The 23,439-nt window shown below is 38.7% G+C and overlaps 1 pseudogene; it reads right to left on the bottom strand.

Annotated features, from left to right (window-relative positions):
- Positions 1–4,026: 4,026 nt before the first annotated feature.
- LOC101130471 (polyadenylate-binding protein 1-like) lies at positions 4,027–6,025 on the bottom strand (annotated as a pseudogene).
- Positions 6,026–23,439: the final 17,414 nt, after the last annotated feature.

Consider the following 23,439-nt stretch of genomic DNA (forward strand, 5'->3'; position numbering starts at 1 on the left):
ATATACATGTATATGCATACATATGTATATATACATATATGTATATACATATATACACACACATATATATGTATACACATATATATAATTTTCTTTATCCACTCATTCATTGATGGGCATTTGGGCTGGTTCCATATTTTTGCAATTACAAATTGTGCTGTTATAAACGTGTGTGCAAGTATCTTTTTCACTTAATGACTTTTTCCTCTGGGTAGAGTAGTGGGATTGCTGGATCAAATGGTAGATCTTTAAGGAATATCCTCACTCTTTTCCACAGTGGTTGTACTAGTTTACGTTCCCACCAGCTGTGTAAAAGTGTCCTGTTTTCACCACATCCATGCCAACAACTATTATTTTTTTTATTTTTTGATTATGGCCATACTTACAGGAGTGAGGTGGTATCGCATTGTGGTTTTGATTTGCATTTCCCTGATTATTAGTATTGTTGAGCATTTTTCCATATGCTTGTTGGCCATTTGTATATCTTCTTTCCAGAACTGTCTATTCAAGTCTTTAGCCAACTTTTTGGTGGGATTTTTTGTTGTTGTTTGTTTTGTTTTGTTTTTACTTGATGATTTGTTTGAGTTCCTTGTAGATTCTGGATATTAGTCCTTTGTCAGCTGTATAAATAGTGAAGGTTTTCTCCTACTTTGGGGGTTGTCTGCTTTAACTAATTTTTGGAAACTAGCTCTTGAATGTATTTCTTAGTTTCTTGGTTTTTCTGTTTACATTCCATTAATGTTTGCTTTTATTTTTATTTGTTCTTTAATTTTTCTCAGGCTTAATTTCTTGTTCTTTGTCTAGTTTTTAAAACGTGATGCTTAATTTATTTGTTCTCATCTGTTCTTGTTTATCTGTGAAAACATTTAGGATTATATACTTTTTCTCAGAACACAGCATTAGCTGTATCTCTTGAGTTCTAACATGTAATAATTTAATTAATGGTATTTTCTAGATATTCTGACCTTTAAAGTTTGACTTTCTCTTTAATCAAGAAATTGTTTAAGAGAGTTTTTAATTTTCCAAGTGGTGCTGGGCAAGTGGCTTACATCTGTAATCCCAGCACTTTGGGAGGCTGAGGTGGGTAGATCACCTGAGGCCAGGAGTTTGAGACCAGCCTGGCCAACCTGGCAAAACCCCATCTCTACCAGAAATACAAAAAATTAGCCAGGCGTGGTGGCAGGAGCCTATAATCCCAGCTACTTGGGAGGTCGAGGCAGGAGAATCACTTGAACCTGGGAGGCAGAGGTTGCAGTGAGCCAAGATCAAGCCATTGCACTCCAGCCTGGGCAACAAGAGCAAAACTCCATCCCAAGAAAAACAAATAAATAAAATAAATTTCCAGGTGGTATTTTGCTTTTTAAGATGATTCCACCAGCACCGTGGCTCATACCTGTAATGCCAGCTAATGGGGGCATATCGCTTGAGCCCAGGAGTTTGAGACCAACGTGGGCAACATAGTAAAACTCCGTCTTTAAAAAACATTTTTTTAAATTAGCTGGGCATGGTGGCACATGCCTGTGGTCCAAGCTACACAGGAAACTGAGGCAGGAGGATTGTTTGAGCCCAGGAAGTTGAGGCTGCAGTGAGTCGTGATTGCGTCACTGACCTCCAGCCTGGGTGAAAAAGCAACACTGTCTCAAAAATAAAATAAAATAAATCACAGAGTAAAATGTTTTACAGAAGAAAGATTTTAATGTAAGATATTATGTATTTATGAATCTGTTCAGGGACTTTTGTTTCCTCTATGTTGGAGCTTTTCTTTTTGACGCGATCATGGCTCATTGTGTTGGAGCTTAATTTATAAAGTATGCCTATACAATGTGGGCACATGTATATATGCATATGTTTTAAATATATTTTTAACTAATATGCATTAACTACTATGCCCTAACATTGTATCTGTTACACAAATACATTGACTAGTTTATTCCTTAATTATTGTCCATTATAATAGAAGACCAAATCTCAGAGAGATCAAGCAAGATCTCTGAATCCAAATAGTAGAGCTAGGATACCTGCCAAGGTATGGCTGATTCCAAGGCCTATGCTCTTCCCAAACTGCATCACTAGAACCATGGAAGAAAAGAAAATACGAATTATATACCATGTATAGAAAATAGATACAGCACACAGTACCACAAATAGGCAATGCTTTAGCATGTTTGAGATGCATAGTGAGAAATGTAGATATGTTATTTCACATTTCATAAAAGCACAAGGCTTTTGTAGGTTTCAAATACAGAGAATATACCAGGAAAATCATCATTCTGCTCTTAACATTCTTTCAGATTTCCAGGTATTTCTCTAAGAGCTTTCTTTCAATATTTCACTCTCACCATCAGGAAATTATTCTTCATATTTAACCTATTACTTCATGCTGAGATTTAGCCATCTCTTTGGGATTCTTTAGAGATAGAGAACAGCTGGTCCCTATTTTCTACATAATAATCCCTCATAAACTTGAAGCCTTCCATAGTAATTTTGTCTCTGGGATACATAATCTTAATTCCTAAGTCCCATCTTTTTTTTCAAATATTTTCTTTAAATGTGGTTATTTTTATGCCTGGAGAGAAAGATCATATTTATATTGCCCACATCCTTTTTAAATTGTATTGAGTGTTAAGGGGCTATTGCAGAGTGAGATGGTAAAAGTTGCAGTATGACTGATGTATGGTGCCTATGAGTCTGTTCATGTCTCCCAAGGCCTTTTCACCTAGGTAGTAAGGCTCTGGGCATTTGCTGTCCATATCTCACACTCAAGGTGCTGAGGAAAATCAAAACTGCCCATGTCCAAGAAAATTATGAGAAAAGCATGTAAATAGAGAAATTCGAGGGGTGAGCAGTGTTTTTGTATGAAGTGCATGTATCCTTACTAAAAAAAATTTTTTAACTTTTAGTTAGCATACAAAAGAAATAAAATGAATACCTAGGATCTATAATAGCAGAGTATGTGTTTTTGTAAAGACAGGAAAAGAAAGATAGGTCATCAAAAGCTTTTCGCACTTCAGAACTCTAGAATGATTTCTGAGTGATGGGCATTTCTAGAGATCATGATAATGGCAGAAATCTAATAAGATAATAATGGAAGAACAAAAAGAGGTGTTTATAGGGACTGAGTTACTGTACGAATGAATCACAATTATGAAAGTGAGTTATAAAAAGGATAAAACCATCAATGCTAAGGGAATTACTTGAAAGAATAAATTAATTCTGTATTGCACCACAAACAAATATTAATAAGAGATAACAATAATCAAGAGCTTTACTAGATGCCAGGTGTTGTTTTAGGCACATAACATACATTAACTAATCTAATTCTCACAACATCCTACCACATAAGGTTCTTAACCCAATTTTACAGATAAGAAAACTGAGACAAAAGAGGTTAAATTATCGGACAAAAGTCACAATGGAGGTACAAGAAAGATTTGGAATTCTAACACAGGTAGTCTGGCCCAAGGGTCTTTGGTCTCTCGATGTCAGAAGATGATTTTAGCAAGGACTGAGCTATTGAATCTACCAATTCATCAAAACTAACCATTCTCAAAGGTTCAGATAAATGGATTTTAATTTCAATGTTCTCTTGTACTATAGTCATAGGTATGATTAAGAGAGACCATGCCTATAGGTGAATTTTTTTTCACTGTTTAAGGAGTTTTTATTAAAGCTAGAATTTTGTAATCCAAATTACATTTCCTTGCTTAGTTATCAATTCTGTTACTTAGAACTGACATTTTGAGCTATTCCACAGTAAAGAATTACAAAGCATTCCTCTAATGCTTTAAATTTTTGTACTTGCTGAAAATTCTTTTTCCCAGGGTCTATAAAACATTAAATATTTTTAGTATTTTACTATTTTTATGGGGTTTTTGTTTTTGAATCAGTAAGTAATTTAGGACTAGCATTATATTTGCTAGACCTGGCATTTTCTCGGTACATAAGGTTTAAAGTTTCCTCTTCTTTTTTTATTTATTTTATATTTTGCAATTTTTTTCCCATAATATTTAAGTTTTTCGATGTTAAGATATTTTTCTTCGGTGAAGCCCAAGTTTCTTTTCGTGGTCTCTGATCAATTTTAAACAGTTGGAACACCAGTGGCGCTGTTAACTGCTTTCTGGGAAGCCTCTTTAACTTGACGGACTTGTAGTATAGCTACAGCTTCATCAACTTTATAACGGAGTAACTCTGGAGACTCGAGCATATGAAGAACTTCTGAATTATCAATCTCCAACAATATGCCAGTGATTTTACTAGCAAGAGTAGGGTGCAAGGCTTGAATAAAAGGAAACAGCCATTCACCCGACATTTGCTTTCCCTCTTGAGGAGGGGCAGATGCCAACATGGAAGCAGTCAAAGGTTCCTGACCTTGTACATGAACAGCAGGCTGTTGCATTGTAACTTGTGGCTGTGCATTAAGATGTTGCTGAGGATTGCGAAGTCCTGCAGCATATTTATACTGTGGAACAGTGCAGATAGCAGGAGTAGCTGCAGCAGCTGCAGCTGCAGGACATGGACCCATTGTCTGTGTTAATGTGTTAGCAACACACTGTGTTGACATGACTTGTGGAACCTGTGAAGAAGCTGGTCTCATAGTACTAAATGGTGGTCTAGGAGCAGCTGGGCGGGTAGCACCGGGCATATTTTGGAATGGATGAGGTCTGGCACCCTGAGCAGTCCAGTGAGGACTTGGTCTTAGCTGAGCAATTTGGCTAGGAGGAGGGTATGCAGCACAGTTCTGAGACTGTGAGATAGCTGCCATTAAGAAACCTGAAGGAGGTGCTAGCTGATAGGGGTTGATTACAGGGTTGGGCACAGCTCATACACTTGCCATTCTCTGCATATACTGGTTAGTGAGGTGAGCCTGGCACTCTCCTTTGCGCTGAGCTAAAGCTAAATACAATGACTTTGTGGCTACAATTCTACCATTCATTTCTGTAACTGCTTTAGTGGCTTATTCTGGGGAGGAGAAACATACAAAACCAAACCCTTGCTGCGACCACCCTCCAACCTTTGCACTAGTGATTATACCAAATGGAGAAAACATCTCTGGAGACGTTCATCATCAATACCATCATCAAGATTTTTCACATAAAGATTAACACCCTAGTACCTGGTAATCCTATCTTGCTTCATCTGTTCAAATTTGCACTTAAGTTCCGTCTGCTGTTCCACCTTTTTCTGAGCTCGACCAACATAAATTTGTTTTCCATTGAGCTCCATTTCCATTAATCTCATCCACAGCTTTCTGTGCATCCTCATGCCTTTCAAAGCTTACAAATCCAAATCCTTCGGATTTTCCACCTTCATCAGTCATTACTTTCACACTTACGGCAGGGCCAAACTTGCCAAAGAGATCCTTAAAGTGCTCATCATCCATGTCTTCTCCAAAATTCTTGATGTAAACATTGGTGAACTCTTTTGCCCTAGCTCCAAGTTCAGTTTCCCGTTTTTTACGAGACTTAAATCGTCCAACAAATACTTTGCGACCATTTAGGAGCATTCCATTCATTTTTTTCAATACCTCTTTCAGCTGCTTCCTGCATCTCAAAGCGTACAAATCCATAGCCCTTGGAACCATTTTCATCACCAACCACTTTACATGAAACGATGTTACAAAAAGCAGAAAATGTATCATACAGTGTTTTATTATCAATGGATTTGTCCGGATTTGTCCAGATTTTTAATGAATATGTTGCCCACTCGACTTTTGCGAAGTGATGGTTCACGCTGAGACCACATGATGCGTACTGGCTTCCCGTTTATAAAATCAAAATTCATGGTGTCCAAAGCAAAGCGCACTCCGCATCCGCCGGCTGCTGGAAGTTCACATACGCGTAGCCCAAGCGGCGGCAGGTAATCAGGTCCCTACAGACCCGGATGGAGAGGATAGGCCAGGCCACGCTGAGCTTAGAGTATCGCCTCGGTCACGTCGGGGTGGAGGTCCGCCACGTAGAGCGAGGCCATGGGGTAGCTGGGGGCGCTGGGGTTCATCTCGGCACGGCTGCCCGGAGGGCCACAGGCCACCACCTTTCCGTGACAGTAGGAGAGCGAGTGCCGGGGCCGGGGCCGGGGCTGGAGCCGATGGGAGGGAGTGGGGGCAAGCGCAGAGAGACAAAAATAATCCAAAATGGAAAACTCAGTGGCCGCAGGACGGGGTAGATCTGCTGCCGCTGGCTGCCAGCTGCAGGCTGGGAGTGAAGGTGGTGGTGTCGGGTCCGGGCAGCGGGAAGGCCTTGATCTCTTGGTTCCTTCTTGGAGCTGCTGCTGGGCTGCAGCGGGCGGGTCGGTCTCGGCTGCTTCACCGGGTTATTTTATAAAAGAGGAAGAAAAAAAAAAAGTCTCCTGAGGGGGAGAGGCGAATTTTTTGTAAAATTGGGGAGGGGGGGTGTTGTTAAACTTTTTTTAGATTTTTATTTTTTATTTTTTAATAATAAATGTGTGTTCCGAGCGCACACTCCGCACTCTCAGCACTAACCGTGGGGAAGAAGGGCCCACAGGTGAATTTTAAAGGAGGATCCTCCATCAGATATGCACTGCTGGCTCAAATCAGCATGTTCCCTCAACCAGTCTCCTCTGGAATGCACTTGGATTTAATACACTCCAACCATAGTGTTTCTACTTTGAACTTATAGTCACACCAGTGTCTCATTCCTTTGACGGGATTATTGTATTATCTGTGTCTGCATTTGCCTCTATACCACTGGATTAAAGCTCCTAAAAAAGCAAGGATACTGCCTTCTTTATGTTTGTATTACCAAGCATCCAGCTCTGTAATGTTTCTTCCCAACAAGCAGGGGCTACCCAGGCCAGTGATCACCTGGGGCACAGAGTGAGTGCAAAGTACCTTAAACCTCTGGGGTGGCTGGCATGAAAGATCAGATGTCAGGTGCAGAGACCTGAGGATGCTAACACTGAAGCCAGATAAATAGTCCAAACACCATACTGCCGAGTCCACAGGTTGAGATGGAAAAGCGGCAACAAGTGGAGCAGGAGAGAAGGTAGGCACAGGGAAAGTGGGTTAAGACCCAGAAATGCCAAAGTAAAATCAGACATTTGTACATCATCAGACAAGCATATTTCATACAATTCCCATAATAAAGCCTTCTAAATGCCACCAGTTCCTTTGTGGCTCTCTTGCCATCTTTGTCTATACAGAAGTATTTATTCAATTATTTCAAGGATTTTTCCTATTTCATAAAAAATAAGTGGGAAATGGAAAACTGCAGTGCACCTTATTGTAGTAAAAAGAGCACAGATCTGGCCCGGTGCTGTGGCTCACGCCTGTAATCCCAGCACTTTGGGAGGCAGAAGCGGGCGAATCACGAGGTCTGGAGATCGAGACCACGGTGAAACCTCGTCACTACTAAAAATACAAAAAGTTAGCCGGGAGCAGTGGCGGGCGCCTGTAGTCCCAGCTACTCGGGAGGCTGAGGCAGGAGAATGGCGTGAACCCGGGAGGCGGCGCTTGCAGTGAGCCGAGATCACGCCACTGCACTCCATCCTGGGCGACAGAGCAAGACTCCGTCTCAAAAAAAAAAAAAAAAAAGCACAGATCTTATAAAATTGTTACACAGATGAAAGTCATTCTATGTGCTTTACACGCTAACTCTTCAGCTTCCATCTGGGGTTCACTGTACTTAAGCTAATTCAAGTGTAAGTTTGACTTTGAAGGAAAAATATAAAGTTGTGAAACGTAAAAATTGCTGCAACAGCATCTTCAAAATGTGCTACTGAATGCAACGGTAACTACATAATTTAATCTTTCTGGTTTGCTTGTATTACAAATCTCCTTATAACATGTAAATATCTTGTTCAACTTTCAGACATTTGACTTTCAAACAGATTTTTTCAGAAACTCTATATAAAAAAGTGGGAGACGCTCTGGTATAAAACTTTTAAAAATAGTAAATATTACTGTATAAGTTAGGCTAGTGGTCCTCAGTGGCAGTTTTGCCCCAAAGGGGATATTTGAAATGTCTGGAGACATTTTTGATTGTCATGGCTGGGGAAGGTGGAGCAATTGACATCTGTTGAATACAGGCCAGGGAAGCTGCTCAGCATCCTACAGCACAGCCCCCAAAACAAGGATATACCTAGTCCAATATGTCAATAGTGCTGAGGTTGAGAAACCCTGATGCAGGTAAAATACAAGCTGTAAAATACAAACAACCCTACCATCTCTGTGACTTAACACACCAGAAGTTTATTATCCCTGTAATAATCCTATGTGGGTTGGCAGTGAGAGTCTCTGCTCTTTATATACATACAGGAATCTAGGTTTTATCTATCCAGTGCCCCCCTGACAAACCATAGGGCTTCAGAATCTTCCACCAGATCTTTCTGGAAAGCCAAGAAAGAAAAGAGGCCTTTAGAGAAACGCATGGGAGACCTTTTAGGCTCTTGCTGGAGGTGGTATCAATTCTACCCACATTCCATTGTACACAAGTCAGTCACATGCCTGTATCTAATGCCAAGCGAGGCGAGGAAATGTAGTCTAGCTGTGTGTCCAAAATGGGGAAACAAGTTTGATGAGTATCTACCCAGTCTCTGCCACCATTTCTTAGTTATCTTTGTGTTTAACAAAATGCTTTGCTCACAGGTGCTCAATAACTGTAAATTCACAATATTAATTAATACAAAAAATTTTTCATTAATACAAAACAATATTGTCTTTTTTAAAAAATATGGACTAGAATCTGAAACTAACATTTAATATAAGGTCACCAGCAAATTTTATTTTAAGCAATACATGTCTTACTAAAATGAAATATGGTAATACGATAACCAGATTTTTGAGCACTATGTTTAAAATACAAGTATATATCATTTGATGTTTATTTCATATTTTGTGTTTTCAAACTCTTACCTATATTAGCTAACATAACCTATGTTTCTTATCTAATTTAAAAATTTCTTCTTTGTAAATTTTTAATTTCTCAAATTTTTAAATATAAAGCATGTAGCATTTTACACAAACAGCAAAATTACAATTTTTGTAAAATTAATGTGCAATTAGATATTGGCTTTCTACATACTATTCTTACAAGAAAGAGAGACAAAACAGCAACCATAACCAACAGAATAATGTTGTAAGTATTTTGACGTTTTGACATCTTTAGAGTTATTTTTAAAGCAATTACTTCCACGTGCCCCCTTCTTTAAAAAAAAGAAAAAGAAAAAAAAGGCTAACGTATAAATGGTGAGTCTTGCATCATATCCCTAATGTCAGCAATCTGGCATTTCCAGGTCCAAATGAACGTTTATTTCTAAAAGGAAGAAAAATAAAATTTTAATGCCATCAGAGGGTAAATCTAATTACCAGGCAACCACCTTTTTAACCAACTATATTGACATTGTTCTGAAATTAACAATTGGATTTAGTTTAGCAATGAATAGCGTTGGATAGATTAAATACAACCAGATTCAACAACTTCTATTCGGTGTTTCCCTTCATTCCTTTCTAAATTCCCAAGTTCCTCTCACTAATGGACTGCTTATGATATGCTAAGGAGTCCATCAACAGTATAGAGTAAGGGTAGAGATAGAATGTGATCATGATGAAATTGCTGCATTCCATTGCAGAGGTGATAAAAATGCAGGGCACCTCATAAATATTTCTGACCCATTTGCTTAGAGGAATGGAAGTATTTATGGTTAGGAAATCTCTGGCTATAAAAAAGCATTCCAGTTTATTCTATGCTATCAAGTAGCCTTTTGTTAAAGTAGAGTTTTATGGGTAAGTTATTACTGGGAAACCTGCCTTTGGAACATTAGTAATGCAATAAATTCTGTCCAGCCCATCTAGGCTATTTTGGGAATAACTATGTCTAAATGAGCCAAATACATTTCACCAAAGATATTATATTATATTCAGAGGCCTATGTATGATCTTCTTGGTCCTTGTGTTTTTGAGATCAGTAATGGTAGAAATATTCATGATAGTTTTTTTATTTAAAGAATTTTAATCAAAATACGACACAAAAAATTACCTAAACAAAGATTTGTAGTTAAATCAAGGAAGTTAACTGATCTTAATTACCCATAAAATCACATTGTAGCTCATGAAAATAGCATGTGGGATTCATGAAAATATTTTCCTATCTTGAATCCTTTGGTATGAAGTTTATATCATATGTTTTCAAAATTGTATGGGCATTCTGAAATCTATATATGGTGCATTTCTGGTTTGCTTTCAAATTAGGCTATAAACTCATTGGCATAAGGGATTGAGTACAAGAGGCAGTTCGCCTTCGAAGTCAGATGTCTTGGGTTTCAGTAATGGCTCTGCCACTTAATAGCTGTGTGGCCTTGGGTAAATTACACAGCAATCCTGTGCCCGTCTCTCCTGCATTATAAAAGAAGGACAATAAAAATACATATTTTAGAAGATTAAGTTATTGCAAATAATGTTCTTAGAGTGATATCTGGCACATAGTAAGCCCCCAATAAGTGTTTGCTACTATTATGGTTATTTTCCTTCTGTATGTTCCCACACACAGCATTCAGCAGATTATTGGCCCTAAAGGAGGCACTTGGTATATATTTACTGAATAAATCAGTGATAGCATATCTTGCATGGTTATCTCACTTCCATGAGACACATGGTAGTATCCTAGTATGGGAAGTGGGAGGGACTGGGAATCAGAGAGAACCAATAATCCAGTTTATTAGAAATATATGGCTACAAAGCTTCCAAAGAAAAGAAAATTGACATATAGCCTTTTCTAACTAATTAAGTTTTGTTTTTTTCTTCCGTTAAATGAAGACAAGAATATTCTTATGAGATCATTGTAAAAATTAGGAACAATATATGGTGAGCATTGGCAAAAATATTTGGCACTCAATAAATGATAGTTACTACTAACCTGTGCAGGCTGACACTATAAAGAATGACAGCGCTGTCTACAAATATGATTCCCTCACTCCACTACATTTGTAAATGTCTACCCAGTACAAGGCAATGTGCTGGTGACTGGGAATGGAAAGATAAAAAGACATGATTTCTGTGTCTCATACTATGTTGAGAAGTAAGATTTTTTTAAGGTGATAAAATAGATAATTTTATACAGAAGCATAAATTTTCTTTTTATCTTCTTTTTTAACTTTTTTTTTTTTTGTAATTGCAGAGATGGGGTTTCACCATTTTGCCCAGGTCGGTCTTGAACTCCTGAGCTCAAGTGATCTGCCTTCCTTAGCCTCCCAAAGTGCTGGGATTACAGGCATGAGCCACTGTGCATGGCCTAGAAGCATAAATGATTTAAAGTGACCCAAGAATAAGTAGAAAGGCAGAAACATACATCAATAACCATATTGTAGTAGACCATGGCCAGGCCTGTTTCATCAAAACCTTGTGTAGGTACAATAGTACAATAAAAAATTTCAAACTGGGTTATATTATTAGATGCTCTATAGATGCTAGATGCCTCAGTGGTACTAAGTGGTATTCGAAATTTTGTAAATCTGGTACTAAGAAGATGGTAACATGGTTTAAAATTGAAATGTATCCTTTTTTATTATAGGCCCCTATGTGCTGATATGTACCCACCTACATTCCCCCAGCACATAAGGTGTTAGTTATCAGGCAGTCAGCTGCCAGGGGCAGCTTCTTCAACATGGTAGACCCTTTCCTCCATGTGGACTACTGAGGCCACCAGACAGCAGCATGCCTGCATGAGAAACAAGGACAGTGCCAGAAAGCCCAATTCACTCACACCACCACGAATCCTTGAGTCCATGAATCGGTAAGTGAATCCATGAATCTATGCATCCTCTCAATTGCTTGTTTGCTGGTTAAAAAGTCAAACACAGAGAAATGATTTTGCTTAAGAAAGTTGTGTTGCTCAAAATATAATTCTCATCAATCCTCAAGTGCAGGACAGCTTATATTGTCTGGCTCATCTTATTGTAGAAGAAACTGAAAGAAGTACAAATTATTTGCATATTATAGCAATTTTCAATGCACTGAAAAGAAAACCTAAAGTTTTGAATTCCATTTACAAAGCTAGAAAGCCTCAAAAATATTATGCTCAAAAAACAAAACTGTAGGTCAGCATTTTCAAAACAGATCCACAAACCTTTTTCAGATAGATGTTAATGAATGGCCACATAAAAAAAGATTTTGTGATCTAACAATTTAGATCAATGCAACCCACGATAGCCCTTTCTTGAAGACTCATAATACATTTTTATATAAAAGGTTTTGAGAAGTCCTACAGTAAACAAGCAATTTAACAAAGAATTTCCCAAACTTATTTGACTCTAAGCTCTCACTCTCTTTTTTATGCCCCATAACATTTTCTGCAACCAAAGAAAACACAGTGGAAAAATAATAACCAAATCAATTTGGAAACATATCAGATTTCATCAGGACAACAGAAATAGGCAATATTTCCTGCTTCTAAATATTAATAATGAATATGTAACACCTCATAAATCTGACAAATACTTAGGTGATTCTTCCGTTTATTCATTCATATATTGGATTATCATTTAGCTCTTTCAAGGAGTGTATTATTCCCTTAAATATCAGCATTAATGCAATTTATATTTATGTTTGGTTTTTCTTCATTGGCTCTGAGAGACACAAGTGAAATGTGGAAGAGCTGGAATTGGTCTCAGAGAAAAACGTTGATCAACCTAGGTTAGAGAAGGTAAGAAATAACAATTATTTTCTGAAACTTCTAACCAGAGTCCCCTGATATTTAATGTTCAAGTGGAAGCATAGATTGAATAGAACAGGCTTCCAAGAAAGATTATGGGAGCCTAGTAAAATTCTTTTAAAAGGCTACTCTCTGAACTCTATAAATAGTATGTGTGTCTCACATGCTATTTGAACACTTGGCTCTTTTTTCCCATGCCATAGCCATGGTGCCTTTTTGCCAGGCTCATGATGGCAGGCAGGCTTTAACTGCAACTGCTTTCATGTAGCCTTCAAAGTGGGTGTTAATGACACAGTATTCTTTGCCCCAGTCTGAACATCATGACTCTGATACTATCAATTCATACAGATGTCTGGCATTTGATAAAGGAAAGCATCTATTATACAAACTATATGGGGCTAAAACATCTTGAGCTTGGAATAATCCAAATTAAAGGTGTCAAATATTACATTCTATGTACAAAAATATTGGGAGCTTCAGTTTAAAATAAATTTTTAAATGCATCTTTATTTCAATTCTGCCTAGCCATGATTTTGGTTCATAAGAGAAAGTTATGCATTCTTTCATTTGCTAGAGAAATAGAATTACCATTCAATTGGTATATATACATAACAATTGAAATTTCAGGCTGTCATTTTGATGTAAAATCTATTTTCTTTGCTGATTTCTAAATCTTGTAAGAGATCATAATACTAAGACCCCAACATCTCTTTAAAAGCCAGATATCAATTATCTCAGTTGAATATCTTTTTTGCCTTGATTAAAAGGTGGACAAAAGTTACCAAGTTCAATTATGACCTAAAAAAACTCCAAATATTTACAAAATAGAAAAATGGACTTTTCATACTAAGTCCGGGGCATGGACGCATGAACTGGTACTAATTAACACCAGCTTAGGCTATCTCTTTGAAAGTTTCATTTCTTTTTATGTTTGTCATTTGAATCACAACAATGAAAAAATAAATAATTAATCATAAGACAAAAATCCAGTTACGTATGTGTTCAGCTACATGAATTATTTCTTATGGAACCAAGGTCAAGCATTTTAATTTTTCATTCTAATGAGGATAAGAAAGGCAAGTGAGCTAAATCATACATAGACACGATTAAAAGAGGTAAGGATTATTATACTGAGCAGTATCTTGTAATTGTTTAAAGACTAGTCCGATATGATGTCAAAAGAGGGAATGAGGGTTTTCTTTTTTTTTGTTTTTTGTTTTGTTTTGTTTTTGAGATGGAGACTTGCTCTGTCACCCAGGTTGGGGTACAGTAGCACAATCTCGGCTCACTGCAACCTCCACCGCCCGGATTCAAGCAGTTCTCTTCCTCAGCCTCCCAAGTAGCTGGGATTACAGGTGTCTGCCACCACGCCTGGCTAATTTTTGTGTATTTTTAGTAGAGAAGGGGTTTCACCATTTTGGCCAGGCTGGTCTTGAACTCCTGACCTCGGGATCTACCCACCTTGGCCTCCCAAAATACTGGGATTACAGGCGTAAGCCACAGCGCCCGGCCTGGGAATGAGGTTTTAAAGATACTTGCAATAAATAAAAGGAGTTATTTTTACCCAGAATTATAAAATTACACCTATGTATTTTTTTTTAAGGTACTAGACACAGAGTGAAAAATAAAAACACTTAATGTAATGGATTAAGATTCTGGGCAGCCAACACTCACTTTTTTAGAAGAGTTCATCTTACTAGGGATCCAATGTAGACAGTAGAGAAGATGCTTACAACATTAAATGGGAAAAGGGTCCTGTCTTTGGTCTGTCCCTGCAAAACAGAGGCTTAGGCTGAGATTAGCCTGCAAGGAGGCTTACTGGGAAGGGCTCTAGGGAACAATACCTGTGAGGTAGAAATGAAAGCAGGACTGAGTAGAGAGGAAAAGGGTGAATGATGATTGGCAGTGACCAAGGTCTTGGCTGAGCTTCCATGAATTGTATGGAAAGCCATAGAAGCGGGATGGCCCATCAGAGTTGTCCAAACCTGAGGCAAGGGAACCAGGCCTTTGTACCTCCACACTGACCAGTCAAGTGGATCGTACTCACAAGGGGATAGAAACTGAGCCAAGACCATCCCTTTTGTCCAAGAGCAGTGCCTGAGGAAGGACTCAGCTATGAACAGTCAGCATGCAGCACTCAGGGCAGCTGGTGGAACAAAGGGGTCCTGGGTGGTGTACAGAGCATCCACTGCAAGTCCCTAGAGTGGAGACTGTTACTAATAGGTAATATTGAGCTGCAGGAATTCCTGACATTAGTAAAATGCAGTGAGAACTTCATTTTATGCTTGTCTACTCAGGTAAAATCCAAAGAAGAGAACTCATCAGGACAAAAAAATAAAAGCTGTAGTATAAGTTCCAGAAGAACAAAAATAGGTGTAATGCAATTCCAAGATAACTGACATCTGCAGAAGTCTCACATTAGGTATGTATTTAGATTCTCTCCCTCCCGTGCATATACATTCCCTCCCATGCATATGCATTATAGACCTTGTGATCCTTAAGTCAAGAAAATTTAGTCCACCAATACTCCTGGTCAGAGAAATATGACATCACACTCACAAACAAACATCAAATGAAGAACTCTCCATGCTCTCTCTTATTCAGGCCAGAACGAAAACTACACACTTGCAGATAAGTAATATGAATGTGGAGGGGCTTTGGCTTAGCAACAGCATTTTATTTCCCCTATTATTGTGTTGGCTGCTGAAAAGATCCCAAACACCTAATTCAAATAAAATGTAAAATGTTTGCTCCTTGTTTCTTATTTCTCATTGTCTTCACTGCATTTCAACTGGAATGTTCTGCCACCATCTCAAACTTAAAATGGCCCATGCCAGCCTCCTCACCAAATTTACTCAGAGAGTTTTTCAAATTAACAAACTGTAATACAGACAAGATAGATGCATGGTGCTCTAGGTTGCATATCCACCAAAACAAACCTGAAAAGCAGAAAATAATTAATTGTTCTTGAGTCAAAGGTACAAAATGTTAGAAATTATATTGATTTTTCTCCAGTTTTATTGAGGTATACTTGACAAATAAAAATTGTATATATTTAAGGTATGCAATGTGACTTTCTGAGATATGTATACATGTATACATTGTAAAATGATTACCACAATCAAGCTAATTAACATACCCATTATCACACATAATTACCATTTTGTGTGTGTGGTGAGAACACTTAAGATAAACTTTCTTAGCAAATTTTCAAGTATAAAATAGAGTATTATTCATTATAGTCAGCATACTGTACATTAGATCACCAGAACTTCTTCATCCCATGTAACTGAACCTTCGTACATTTTCATCATTATTTCCCAATTTCCCCACCCACCTCCTGGCTCCCAGCAACCACCATTCCACTCTCTGAGTTTAGCATGTTTAGATTCCATATAAAAGTAAGATCATGCAATGTTTGTCTTTCTGTCTCTGGCTTATTCACTTGGCATAATGTCCTCCCAGGTTAATCCATGTTGTCAAAAATGGTAGGATTTCCTTTTTTTTAGGCTGAATACACACACACACACACCCCCCACATTTTTAATCCATTCATCTGTTGATGAACACTTAGGTTGTTTCCAATATATCTTTGCTATTGTGAATAATGCTGCAATGAACATGGGTGTGCAGATATGTCTTTGAGATACTGATTTTATTTCCTTTGGATATACCACCCAGAAGTGGGATTCCTGGCTTGTATGCTAATTCTGTTTTTATTTTATTTTATTTTATTTTACTTTTTGAGACATGTTCTCATTCTGTCACCCAGGCTGGAGTGCACAGTGGTGTAAACACCATTCACTGCAGCCTCAACCTCCCACCTCAGCCTGCCAAGTAGCTGGGAGAACAGGCTCACACCACCATATCCAGCTAATTTTTTTTTTCTTGGTGGAGATGGGGTCTTGTCATGTTGCCCAGGCTGGCCTGGAACTCCTGTACTCAAGAGATCCTCCCAACTAGGCCTCCCAAAAGGCTGGGATTACAGGCCTGAGCCACTGCACCTGGCTTATTTTTAAGTTTTTGAGGAATCGCCATACAATTTTTCCTTAATAGGTGTACCAATTTACATTCCCACCCCAGTGTTCAAAGGCTCCCTTTTCTCCACAGCCTCACTTGTTTTGTCCTTTAGATAATAGCCATCCTAATAGGTGTGAAGCGATAGCCCACTGGGGGTTTGAATCATGTTTCTCTGACGATTAGTGATGTTGAGCACCTTTTCATATACCTGTTGGCCATTTGTATGTTTTCTTTTGAGAAATGTCTATTCAGGTTCTCAGTTCATTTTTCAATCTGGTTGTTTTGTTTTTTGCTATTGAGTTGTTTTCATTCCTTATATGTTTGGGATATCAATTCCTTGTCAGATAAACAATTTGCACATATTCTCTCCCGTTCTGTCAGCTGCCTTTCGATTGATTTTTAGTGACACACAGTTTTTAAGTAGAAGCATAGGTGAAAAATAAATTATACATTTTTTTCTCAACCAGAAACTTTTTCTTTTTTCAAGGCTAATATACACAGATGGTTTCAGAATCATTCATACCTAAAATATATTGAACAAGCTATGATGCATAAAACACACAGTTTCATAGCAAGAAAGAATCTTAGATAACCTATTTCAACCTACCCATTTTACAGATAAGGAAGGGAGGCCAGAAATGGAAGTCACTCAGCAATGGACCTAGAGTTAATTAGTAGCCATTGCCACACAGAAGCCAACTCTCAAAACAGTGTTTTTTGTACAACAATAAGCTCCATTCACATTTCAGGAAGTTTCAGTGTGTCCTTGTTTTCTATCATCACTGCAATTAATTAATATTTAATCTGATAGGAGATTGTGATTCCTAATGTCCTGATCAATAGTAATGTTAAATGTTTAAGCTGCTTTAGCTTTTGGAATACAATACAGAAAACTGTGGTGAGATTTTATATCTTGGATAAACCTTGTTCCATATTTTGTATAAGTCATAAAGCTGGGAAATGGGGTTACCCGGTCACAAAAGTTAAATGCATTGAATATATGTTCTTTACATAGGCCCCAGACCCATGGAAAAGATCTGATCCCATGAGACTCCAGTGCTGAGGGAAGTGGCAGCTCTAATAACCTCCAACAATGTTCTGCCTGGAAAGAGGTTTGCAACTTAAAAGGATGCATGGCCTGAAGCCAGCACTGATCACATAGCATGAAAAAATTAAAACCAGGATCTAGTTTCAAATTCTGAAAGGCATTTTAAATGACTGGCTGACCCTGCATTGTAATTTTCATTATTGTTTTCCTACTTCATTCAGAACAGGATTTTGTATTGGGATTTTAAAAGGAATACAAGTAGAAAAAAATCCATAACCATACATCCTCCCAGCCTCTAAAAGTTCTCTTTATTTATTACTTTTGGCTTTTATTCTGGATCTTACAAGGAAAAATTATGTGTATATATATACACACACACACATATATGTGTATATATATACACGTACGTATGTGTATATATATATGTATGTGTATATATATGTATGTGTATATATATATATATATATATACACATACGTATATATCCTCTCACATTTCACATTTTATCTTCATTTCCAGACATGATACACTGTTGGCTAACATATTTTATATATTATCAATAGCAGATTAGCTTATTCCCTGCCTATGAAGGGCAAGTTAAAAGTTCAATGCTAGTAAGAGTCGGTTCACCCTTCACCCTTATCTGTGACCCTAGACAGTGTTCCAGAACCTAACTATCCCTCTAATAGAAAACAATAGGAAAACCCCATGCAAGAGTGAATGGCCTCCTAACACTACTGGAAAATATCTCCAATGACATATGTTCATCTAGAGGCTAGCAGCACCTTCTTTACACACAACAGGCAGTAACACTGACAATTTCTTTAAAACCAGCTGCATTCCATGCCTTTCCCTGGACCCTGGGAATGCAGCAAGGAGAAAGTTAGACCCAGTCCCTGCCTTCTTAGAACTGCATTCTAAATTCTGCTTCTTCCAGCAAGTCTGTTGAAAATTTCAGATAATCTTGATTTCTTTCTTCTCTGAGCTTCTGTAGCACTTAGAATCTATAACTGAATATAAGACCACTTTATACTGGAATTTTATGTGTTTCACTTTTACTCATTCAGGCAACACTAATCTCCTTTTCCCAATGAGATTATAAATGCCTTGAAATCAAGGAATTTTTTAATTTTCTGTTATACTTAATGCTTAACACAAGAGTGGTCACTCCGATTTAATGTTGCCTTTTTGTTGCTGTTGAGCAGCTAAAAAAATTACAGGTAAAAAAGACTAAGCAATTTTAAATACAATTTTGAGAACTTTGAATAACACAAACTAGTAAGTAATATATTCATACATAAATATTTAATTCACAATCTCTCTATAGTAGTAAATGAAAAAGCAAATTCTTATCACTGTATACGCATAGGAAAAAGAGACAGATACCAAAATAGTATGTTAAATCATATGAAATTGTGAGTTTTGTTGTCTAGTAGGTCCATACGGTTAAACACAATATAAATTCAGCTTGGTTATAGGTGGAATTAAATTTTCTTAATATTTTAAGGTACTTTATTTTCCTATAGTAAACATTTATTTTTAATTAGAAAAACAATTTAAAATTACTTTGATTTGTTAAATATACTAATAAGGCACTCTTTTTTGAAATCTGTGAAAAGCTGATTTGGCCACAGCAAGTCTGACATCTAGCCTTCTAAAGACTTGGTGGGATTTGCTGCATTCGATCCAGCACAACTGTCCTTGACAAGGTGACTTTTTGGTGTCTAACACCCTCTAGTGAGAGGATTGCAAACACTCAATTTATTCTTGTAATTACACTTGAAAATAGAGGACCTCTCCAATTGATGCCAGCATTGTTACTAATGGTTTTTAATTGCAGAAAATTGTGATTATGAGTGTGAATTTCTAAAGGAGCTCAATTTTCATTTTTTTGTGAGTCAAATGAGTCCAGTGTTTCTATTATTAATAGATACAGCCTTTACCTTCAATTCAATTTGAATTGCAAAGACTCAAGATAAAGAATGGTATAACATTTAAGGACATCAGGGTTAACTGGATTATCTACCACCCTTCTAATTTCAATGCAACCAGTCTGTATTACCTATGGCACATGCCACAGGGATAATGCCCACGTGACTGACAGGAAGAACCAAATACATAACCTAGAACAGGAGAGCTGGGGGTGATCATTAAATGCTACACAATGGAGCTGGGGCCTGTGCCACATGGCTTTCAACGTTAATATTTATTCAGAAATTAGATAAATGTCATTCATTTATATAAATTCAATATAGCCAGTTGGTTCTTTGCATTTTAATTTTTACTCTTCCTTTGAACTAATGCTGTGAGTTTAGATTTATTGTGCAAATTTCAATTTGATGAATTAAATAAATAAATGAACATTTAAAGATATGTATTCATTTATAATTTGAACCTCACTCAGTCCTAAATTTACTATCCATTACTTTCTGAGGTTGAATTTCTTCTGGTAAAGACCTTTTTTTAGCACCATTCCCTGGGTAATTCCCCTTTCCCCCAAGAAGATCCCAAGCAGCAACTCTTCCTATCTCTTGTTTCTCTTTAAACTGGGAGGGTTCTTTGTAATACAAGCTGCAGGCTGAAACCATCTCACCTTACCTACTTGTATTGGTTCAACACATATTTACTATAGTGCTATTGTAAAAATCTGGATCAATATTCTAGTTCTGAGCAATTATCCTGTAAATCCTGCCAGGTGATGAGAATAAATAGGATGCCGATCACCCAGAGTTTTCCTTTTGGGGAAAGTAAGACCGAGAGAGCTAACCAAATCCAAGCCCCATGCACCCAAATCTTAGCAAGCATAACTATAGCCACCAGTTATCTGGGTGTGTCACAAGACATTCTTTCCTCTCTCTTGGAGGACGCAGTTCCACCGCTTCACCTTAGCATTCGGCTTATGATAAGGAGTCCATGCAACCCCTCCAAGACACATTTTTGTCCCAAACTCTATTCCAAGCTTCGGGTCAAAGCCCTAGGAAAGAAAACTGGATCTAAGGGATCCAGAGGTAGACGATAACAGAGGTTAAAAGGCACAGTGCAGGTGAACATGGCTAATTCCTATTGATTAAGCCAAGCCTCCCCTTTCATGGATAAAGGTAATGCTAGTATCCATGGCATAAATGAGGTCTAGGGAACTCCAAGGCTACTGACAGTAGCGGAGGATAGAGACATAGGTGAGAGTGGATAATTCCTATTCTCTAGGCCCTCCCTGCTTCATGGGTGCAGGCCTCTTTGGCACCCATGGGTGGTGGCTGCCAAGGTCGCCAGGACCCAGGGATGCAAGGAAGAAAGAGGGAGCTCTTCCTTCTTTCCCTCACGTACCCCAGGTATTTGCTAGGAAAAGAAGGGAACAAGGGATGTCTGCTCCCCTCTTTCTAGATGGGTAGCCATTCATCTTCAGTCTATACCCCTTTCAAATGCATCCTGAACCCCTTTGAAATAACACCTTCTTTTTTCCTTTCTCCTCCTCTGTCCTCTCTGCACTGATAGGTAACTGTGTCTCCATACTACAGAACACTCCCCTCAGATGCATCCTCCAAACTGGAAAGAGTTAATTTCCCAAACCTTAAACTGGTGGATTTAGGATTGGGCTCAGGGGAAGAGAACCCAGAAGCCCAACATGCTGGCAAAAAGGCAAAGGTTTTTTACCAGTCAGGCTTTTAGCCTCCCTCTCCCTGTGCAAACTGGTAAAAGGCCTCGGGATTTTTTAGCTGTCCTTACCCCTCCCATTTCCCAAAATGAAAATGCTTGTTCATTTTGATACATGTTTTCTAATAATCAGGTTTGTCTCTTTTTGCCCTCAGGCCATCAAACTCCAAATGGTCATGCAACTGGAGCCTTGGATGATGGCCCCTTCTACTGGGGACCTTTAGATAGGCCTCTGAGAGAGATCTATTTTTCCCAAAACAGCACCCCCTGTCAGCAGGAAGCAGTTAAGATCCATCTTCATCCTCATCCTTATTTTAATGGCAGTTAGATGTACTTCTTTAGAGTGGGGGAACCAGACAGCCAAGCATAAAGGGGTCCCTGGAGAAACTCCAACCGGCATGCACACTAGGAGGAGTGCACACTGGGGCGGAGCCTCGGGAAGTTCAAGCGTTTGCAGTGGAGAGGACCTGGCCCCTCCTCTTCCTGGTTAGTACCTGGGATTCAAGCTGTGAGGCAGGAAGCCAGCTAGCAGGACTTTCGGTTTTCTGAGACTCCCTGTTTTCTTTTCTTTTCTTTTCTTTTTTTTTCGCTTTACACCCGGTAAACCCTGCCCTTCTCATCCTTCAAAGTGTCTGTGAGCCTAATCTCTTATGGTCGTGTGACAAGGACCCTGTTTTCAGCTGAGCTAAGAACAGTTTTACAACACTATTGGAAGTAATTCAGGGTGCTTTTTGCTGTATCTGATACAAAGATAATTAAATTGTTTTTAAAATGAGAAATTAACCTAGGATAGCTGATAATTTAGAAAAGGAATTCTTGTCTGTGTGTAAGCAACTCTAAAGTAGAATAGAATGCGTTAAGCCCCCTCCACACCCCCACCCCACCTCCACAGGTGCAAGTGACGGCCATAGAGCATGAGGAGGGAGTGGTGCTGTCACTCACAAGTGACTTTGGGGGGAGCTGGCACTCCAGCTGGATCTTAAACAATGACCCAGCTCAAAATCTTTTCTCTGCCCGTCCCCACTCCCACTCGCCTCTGCACCAACCTTCTCTGCCCTCTCAAATGCTTCCTTTTTTTCTTACTTGAAATTATAGTGTTATCTAACCAAACCGGGGTCTGCTGGCCCAGAGTAGTAAGACCAGATATCCCCACCGAGGTTTGCACCAGAGAAAGGAAGGCATTTATTTGCAGGATGCCAAGCAAGGAGGATCAGGTAGTTAACGTGCAAGTCCCAACCTCCCCAGTGGCTAGCAGGCAAGGGTTTTTAAAGGCAGGGGTAGATTTCAAGCAAGCAGAAGTCATAGGAGATTACATATTGATTTTGGCCTAAAAGCATGACCTAGAACTTCTCTCAAAGCAATTCAAGATTTTCTTTTATTTCCGTGCTTGTCCCCCTTCCCCAGCAGACCCCTAAGAGGGTGTCCCTAATCTGTCTAAAGGAAAAGAGAAAAAGAACGGCCGGACGCAGTGGCTCATGCCTGAAATCCCAGCACTTTGGGAGGCTGAGGCAGGCGGATCACCTGAGATCAGGAGTTCGAGACCAGCCTGGGCAACATGGCGAAACTCCGTCTCTAGTAAAAATACAAATATTAGCCAGGCATGGTAGTGGGTGCCTGTAATCCCAGCTACTCAGGAGGCTGAGGCAGGAGAATTGCTTGAACACAGGAGGCAGAGGTTGCAGTGAGCTGAGATCACACCACTGCACTCCAGCTTGGGTGACAGAGACTCCGTCTCAATAAATTAAAAAATACATGAAAAAATGACAAGAAAAAGAACAAAAAAGGCAGGAGCCAGGAGAATAGAGAAAAAAAACAAAGTGTGTTCAGGGAGACAGGTAAAAAGCTCACACTTCAGGACTCTGGGGCAACAGAAACCCGTTGCAGGTTTCCCCTTTTGATGTGTAGTTTGGTGAAGGTCCAGAGGCAAGGGTATTGGGCATGTAAAACATACTTCTGCCAAGACATTTATGTGCGTATGACTCAAGTCAAGCACCGTCCTTCTTTCTGCCAAGCTGTGGTGCAAGAAAGAGCTTCCTCTACCCTCATGATACCATAGGG

This window comes from Gorilla gorilla, chromosome 2, assembly GCF_029281585.2.
Source record: "Gorilla gorilla gorilla isolate KB3781 chromosome 2, NHGRI_mGorGor1-v2.1_pri, whole genome shotgun sequence".
Classification (NCBI taxonomy): Eukaryota; Metazoa; Chordata; class Mammalia; order Primates; family Hominidae; genus Gorilla; species Gorilla gorilla.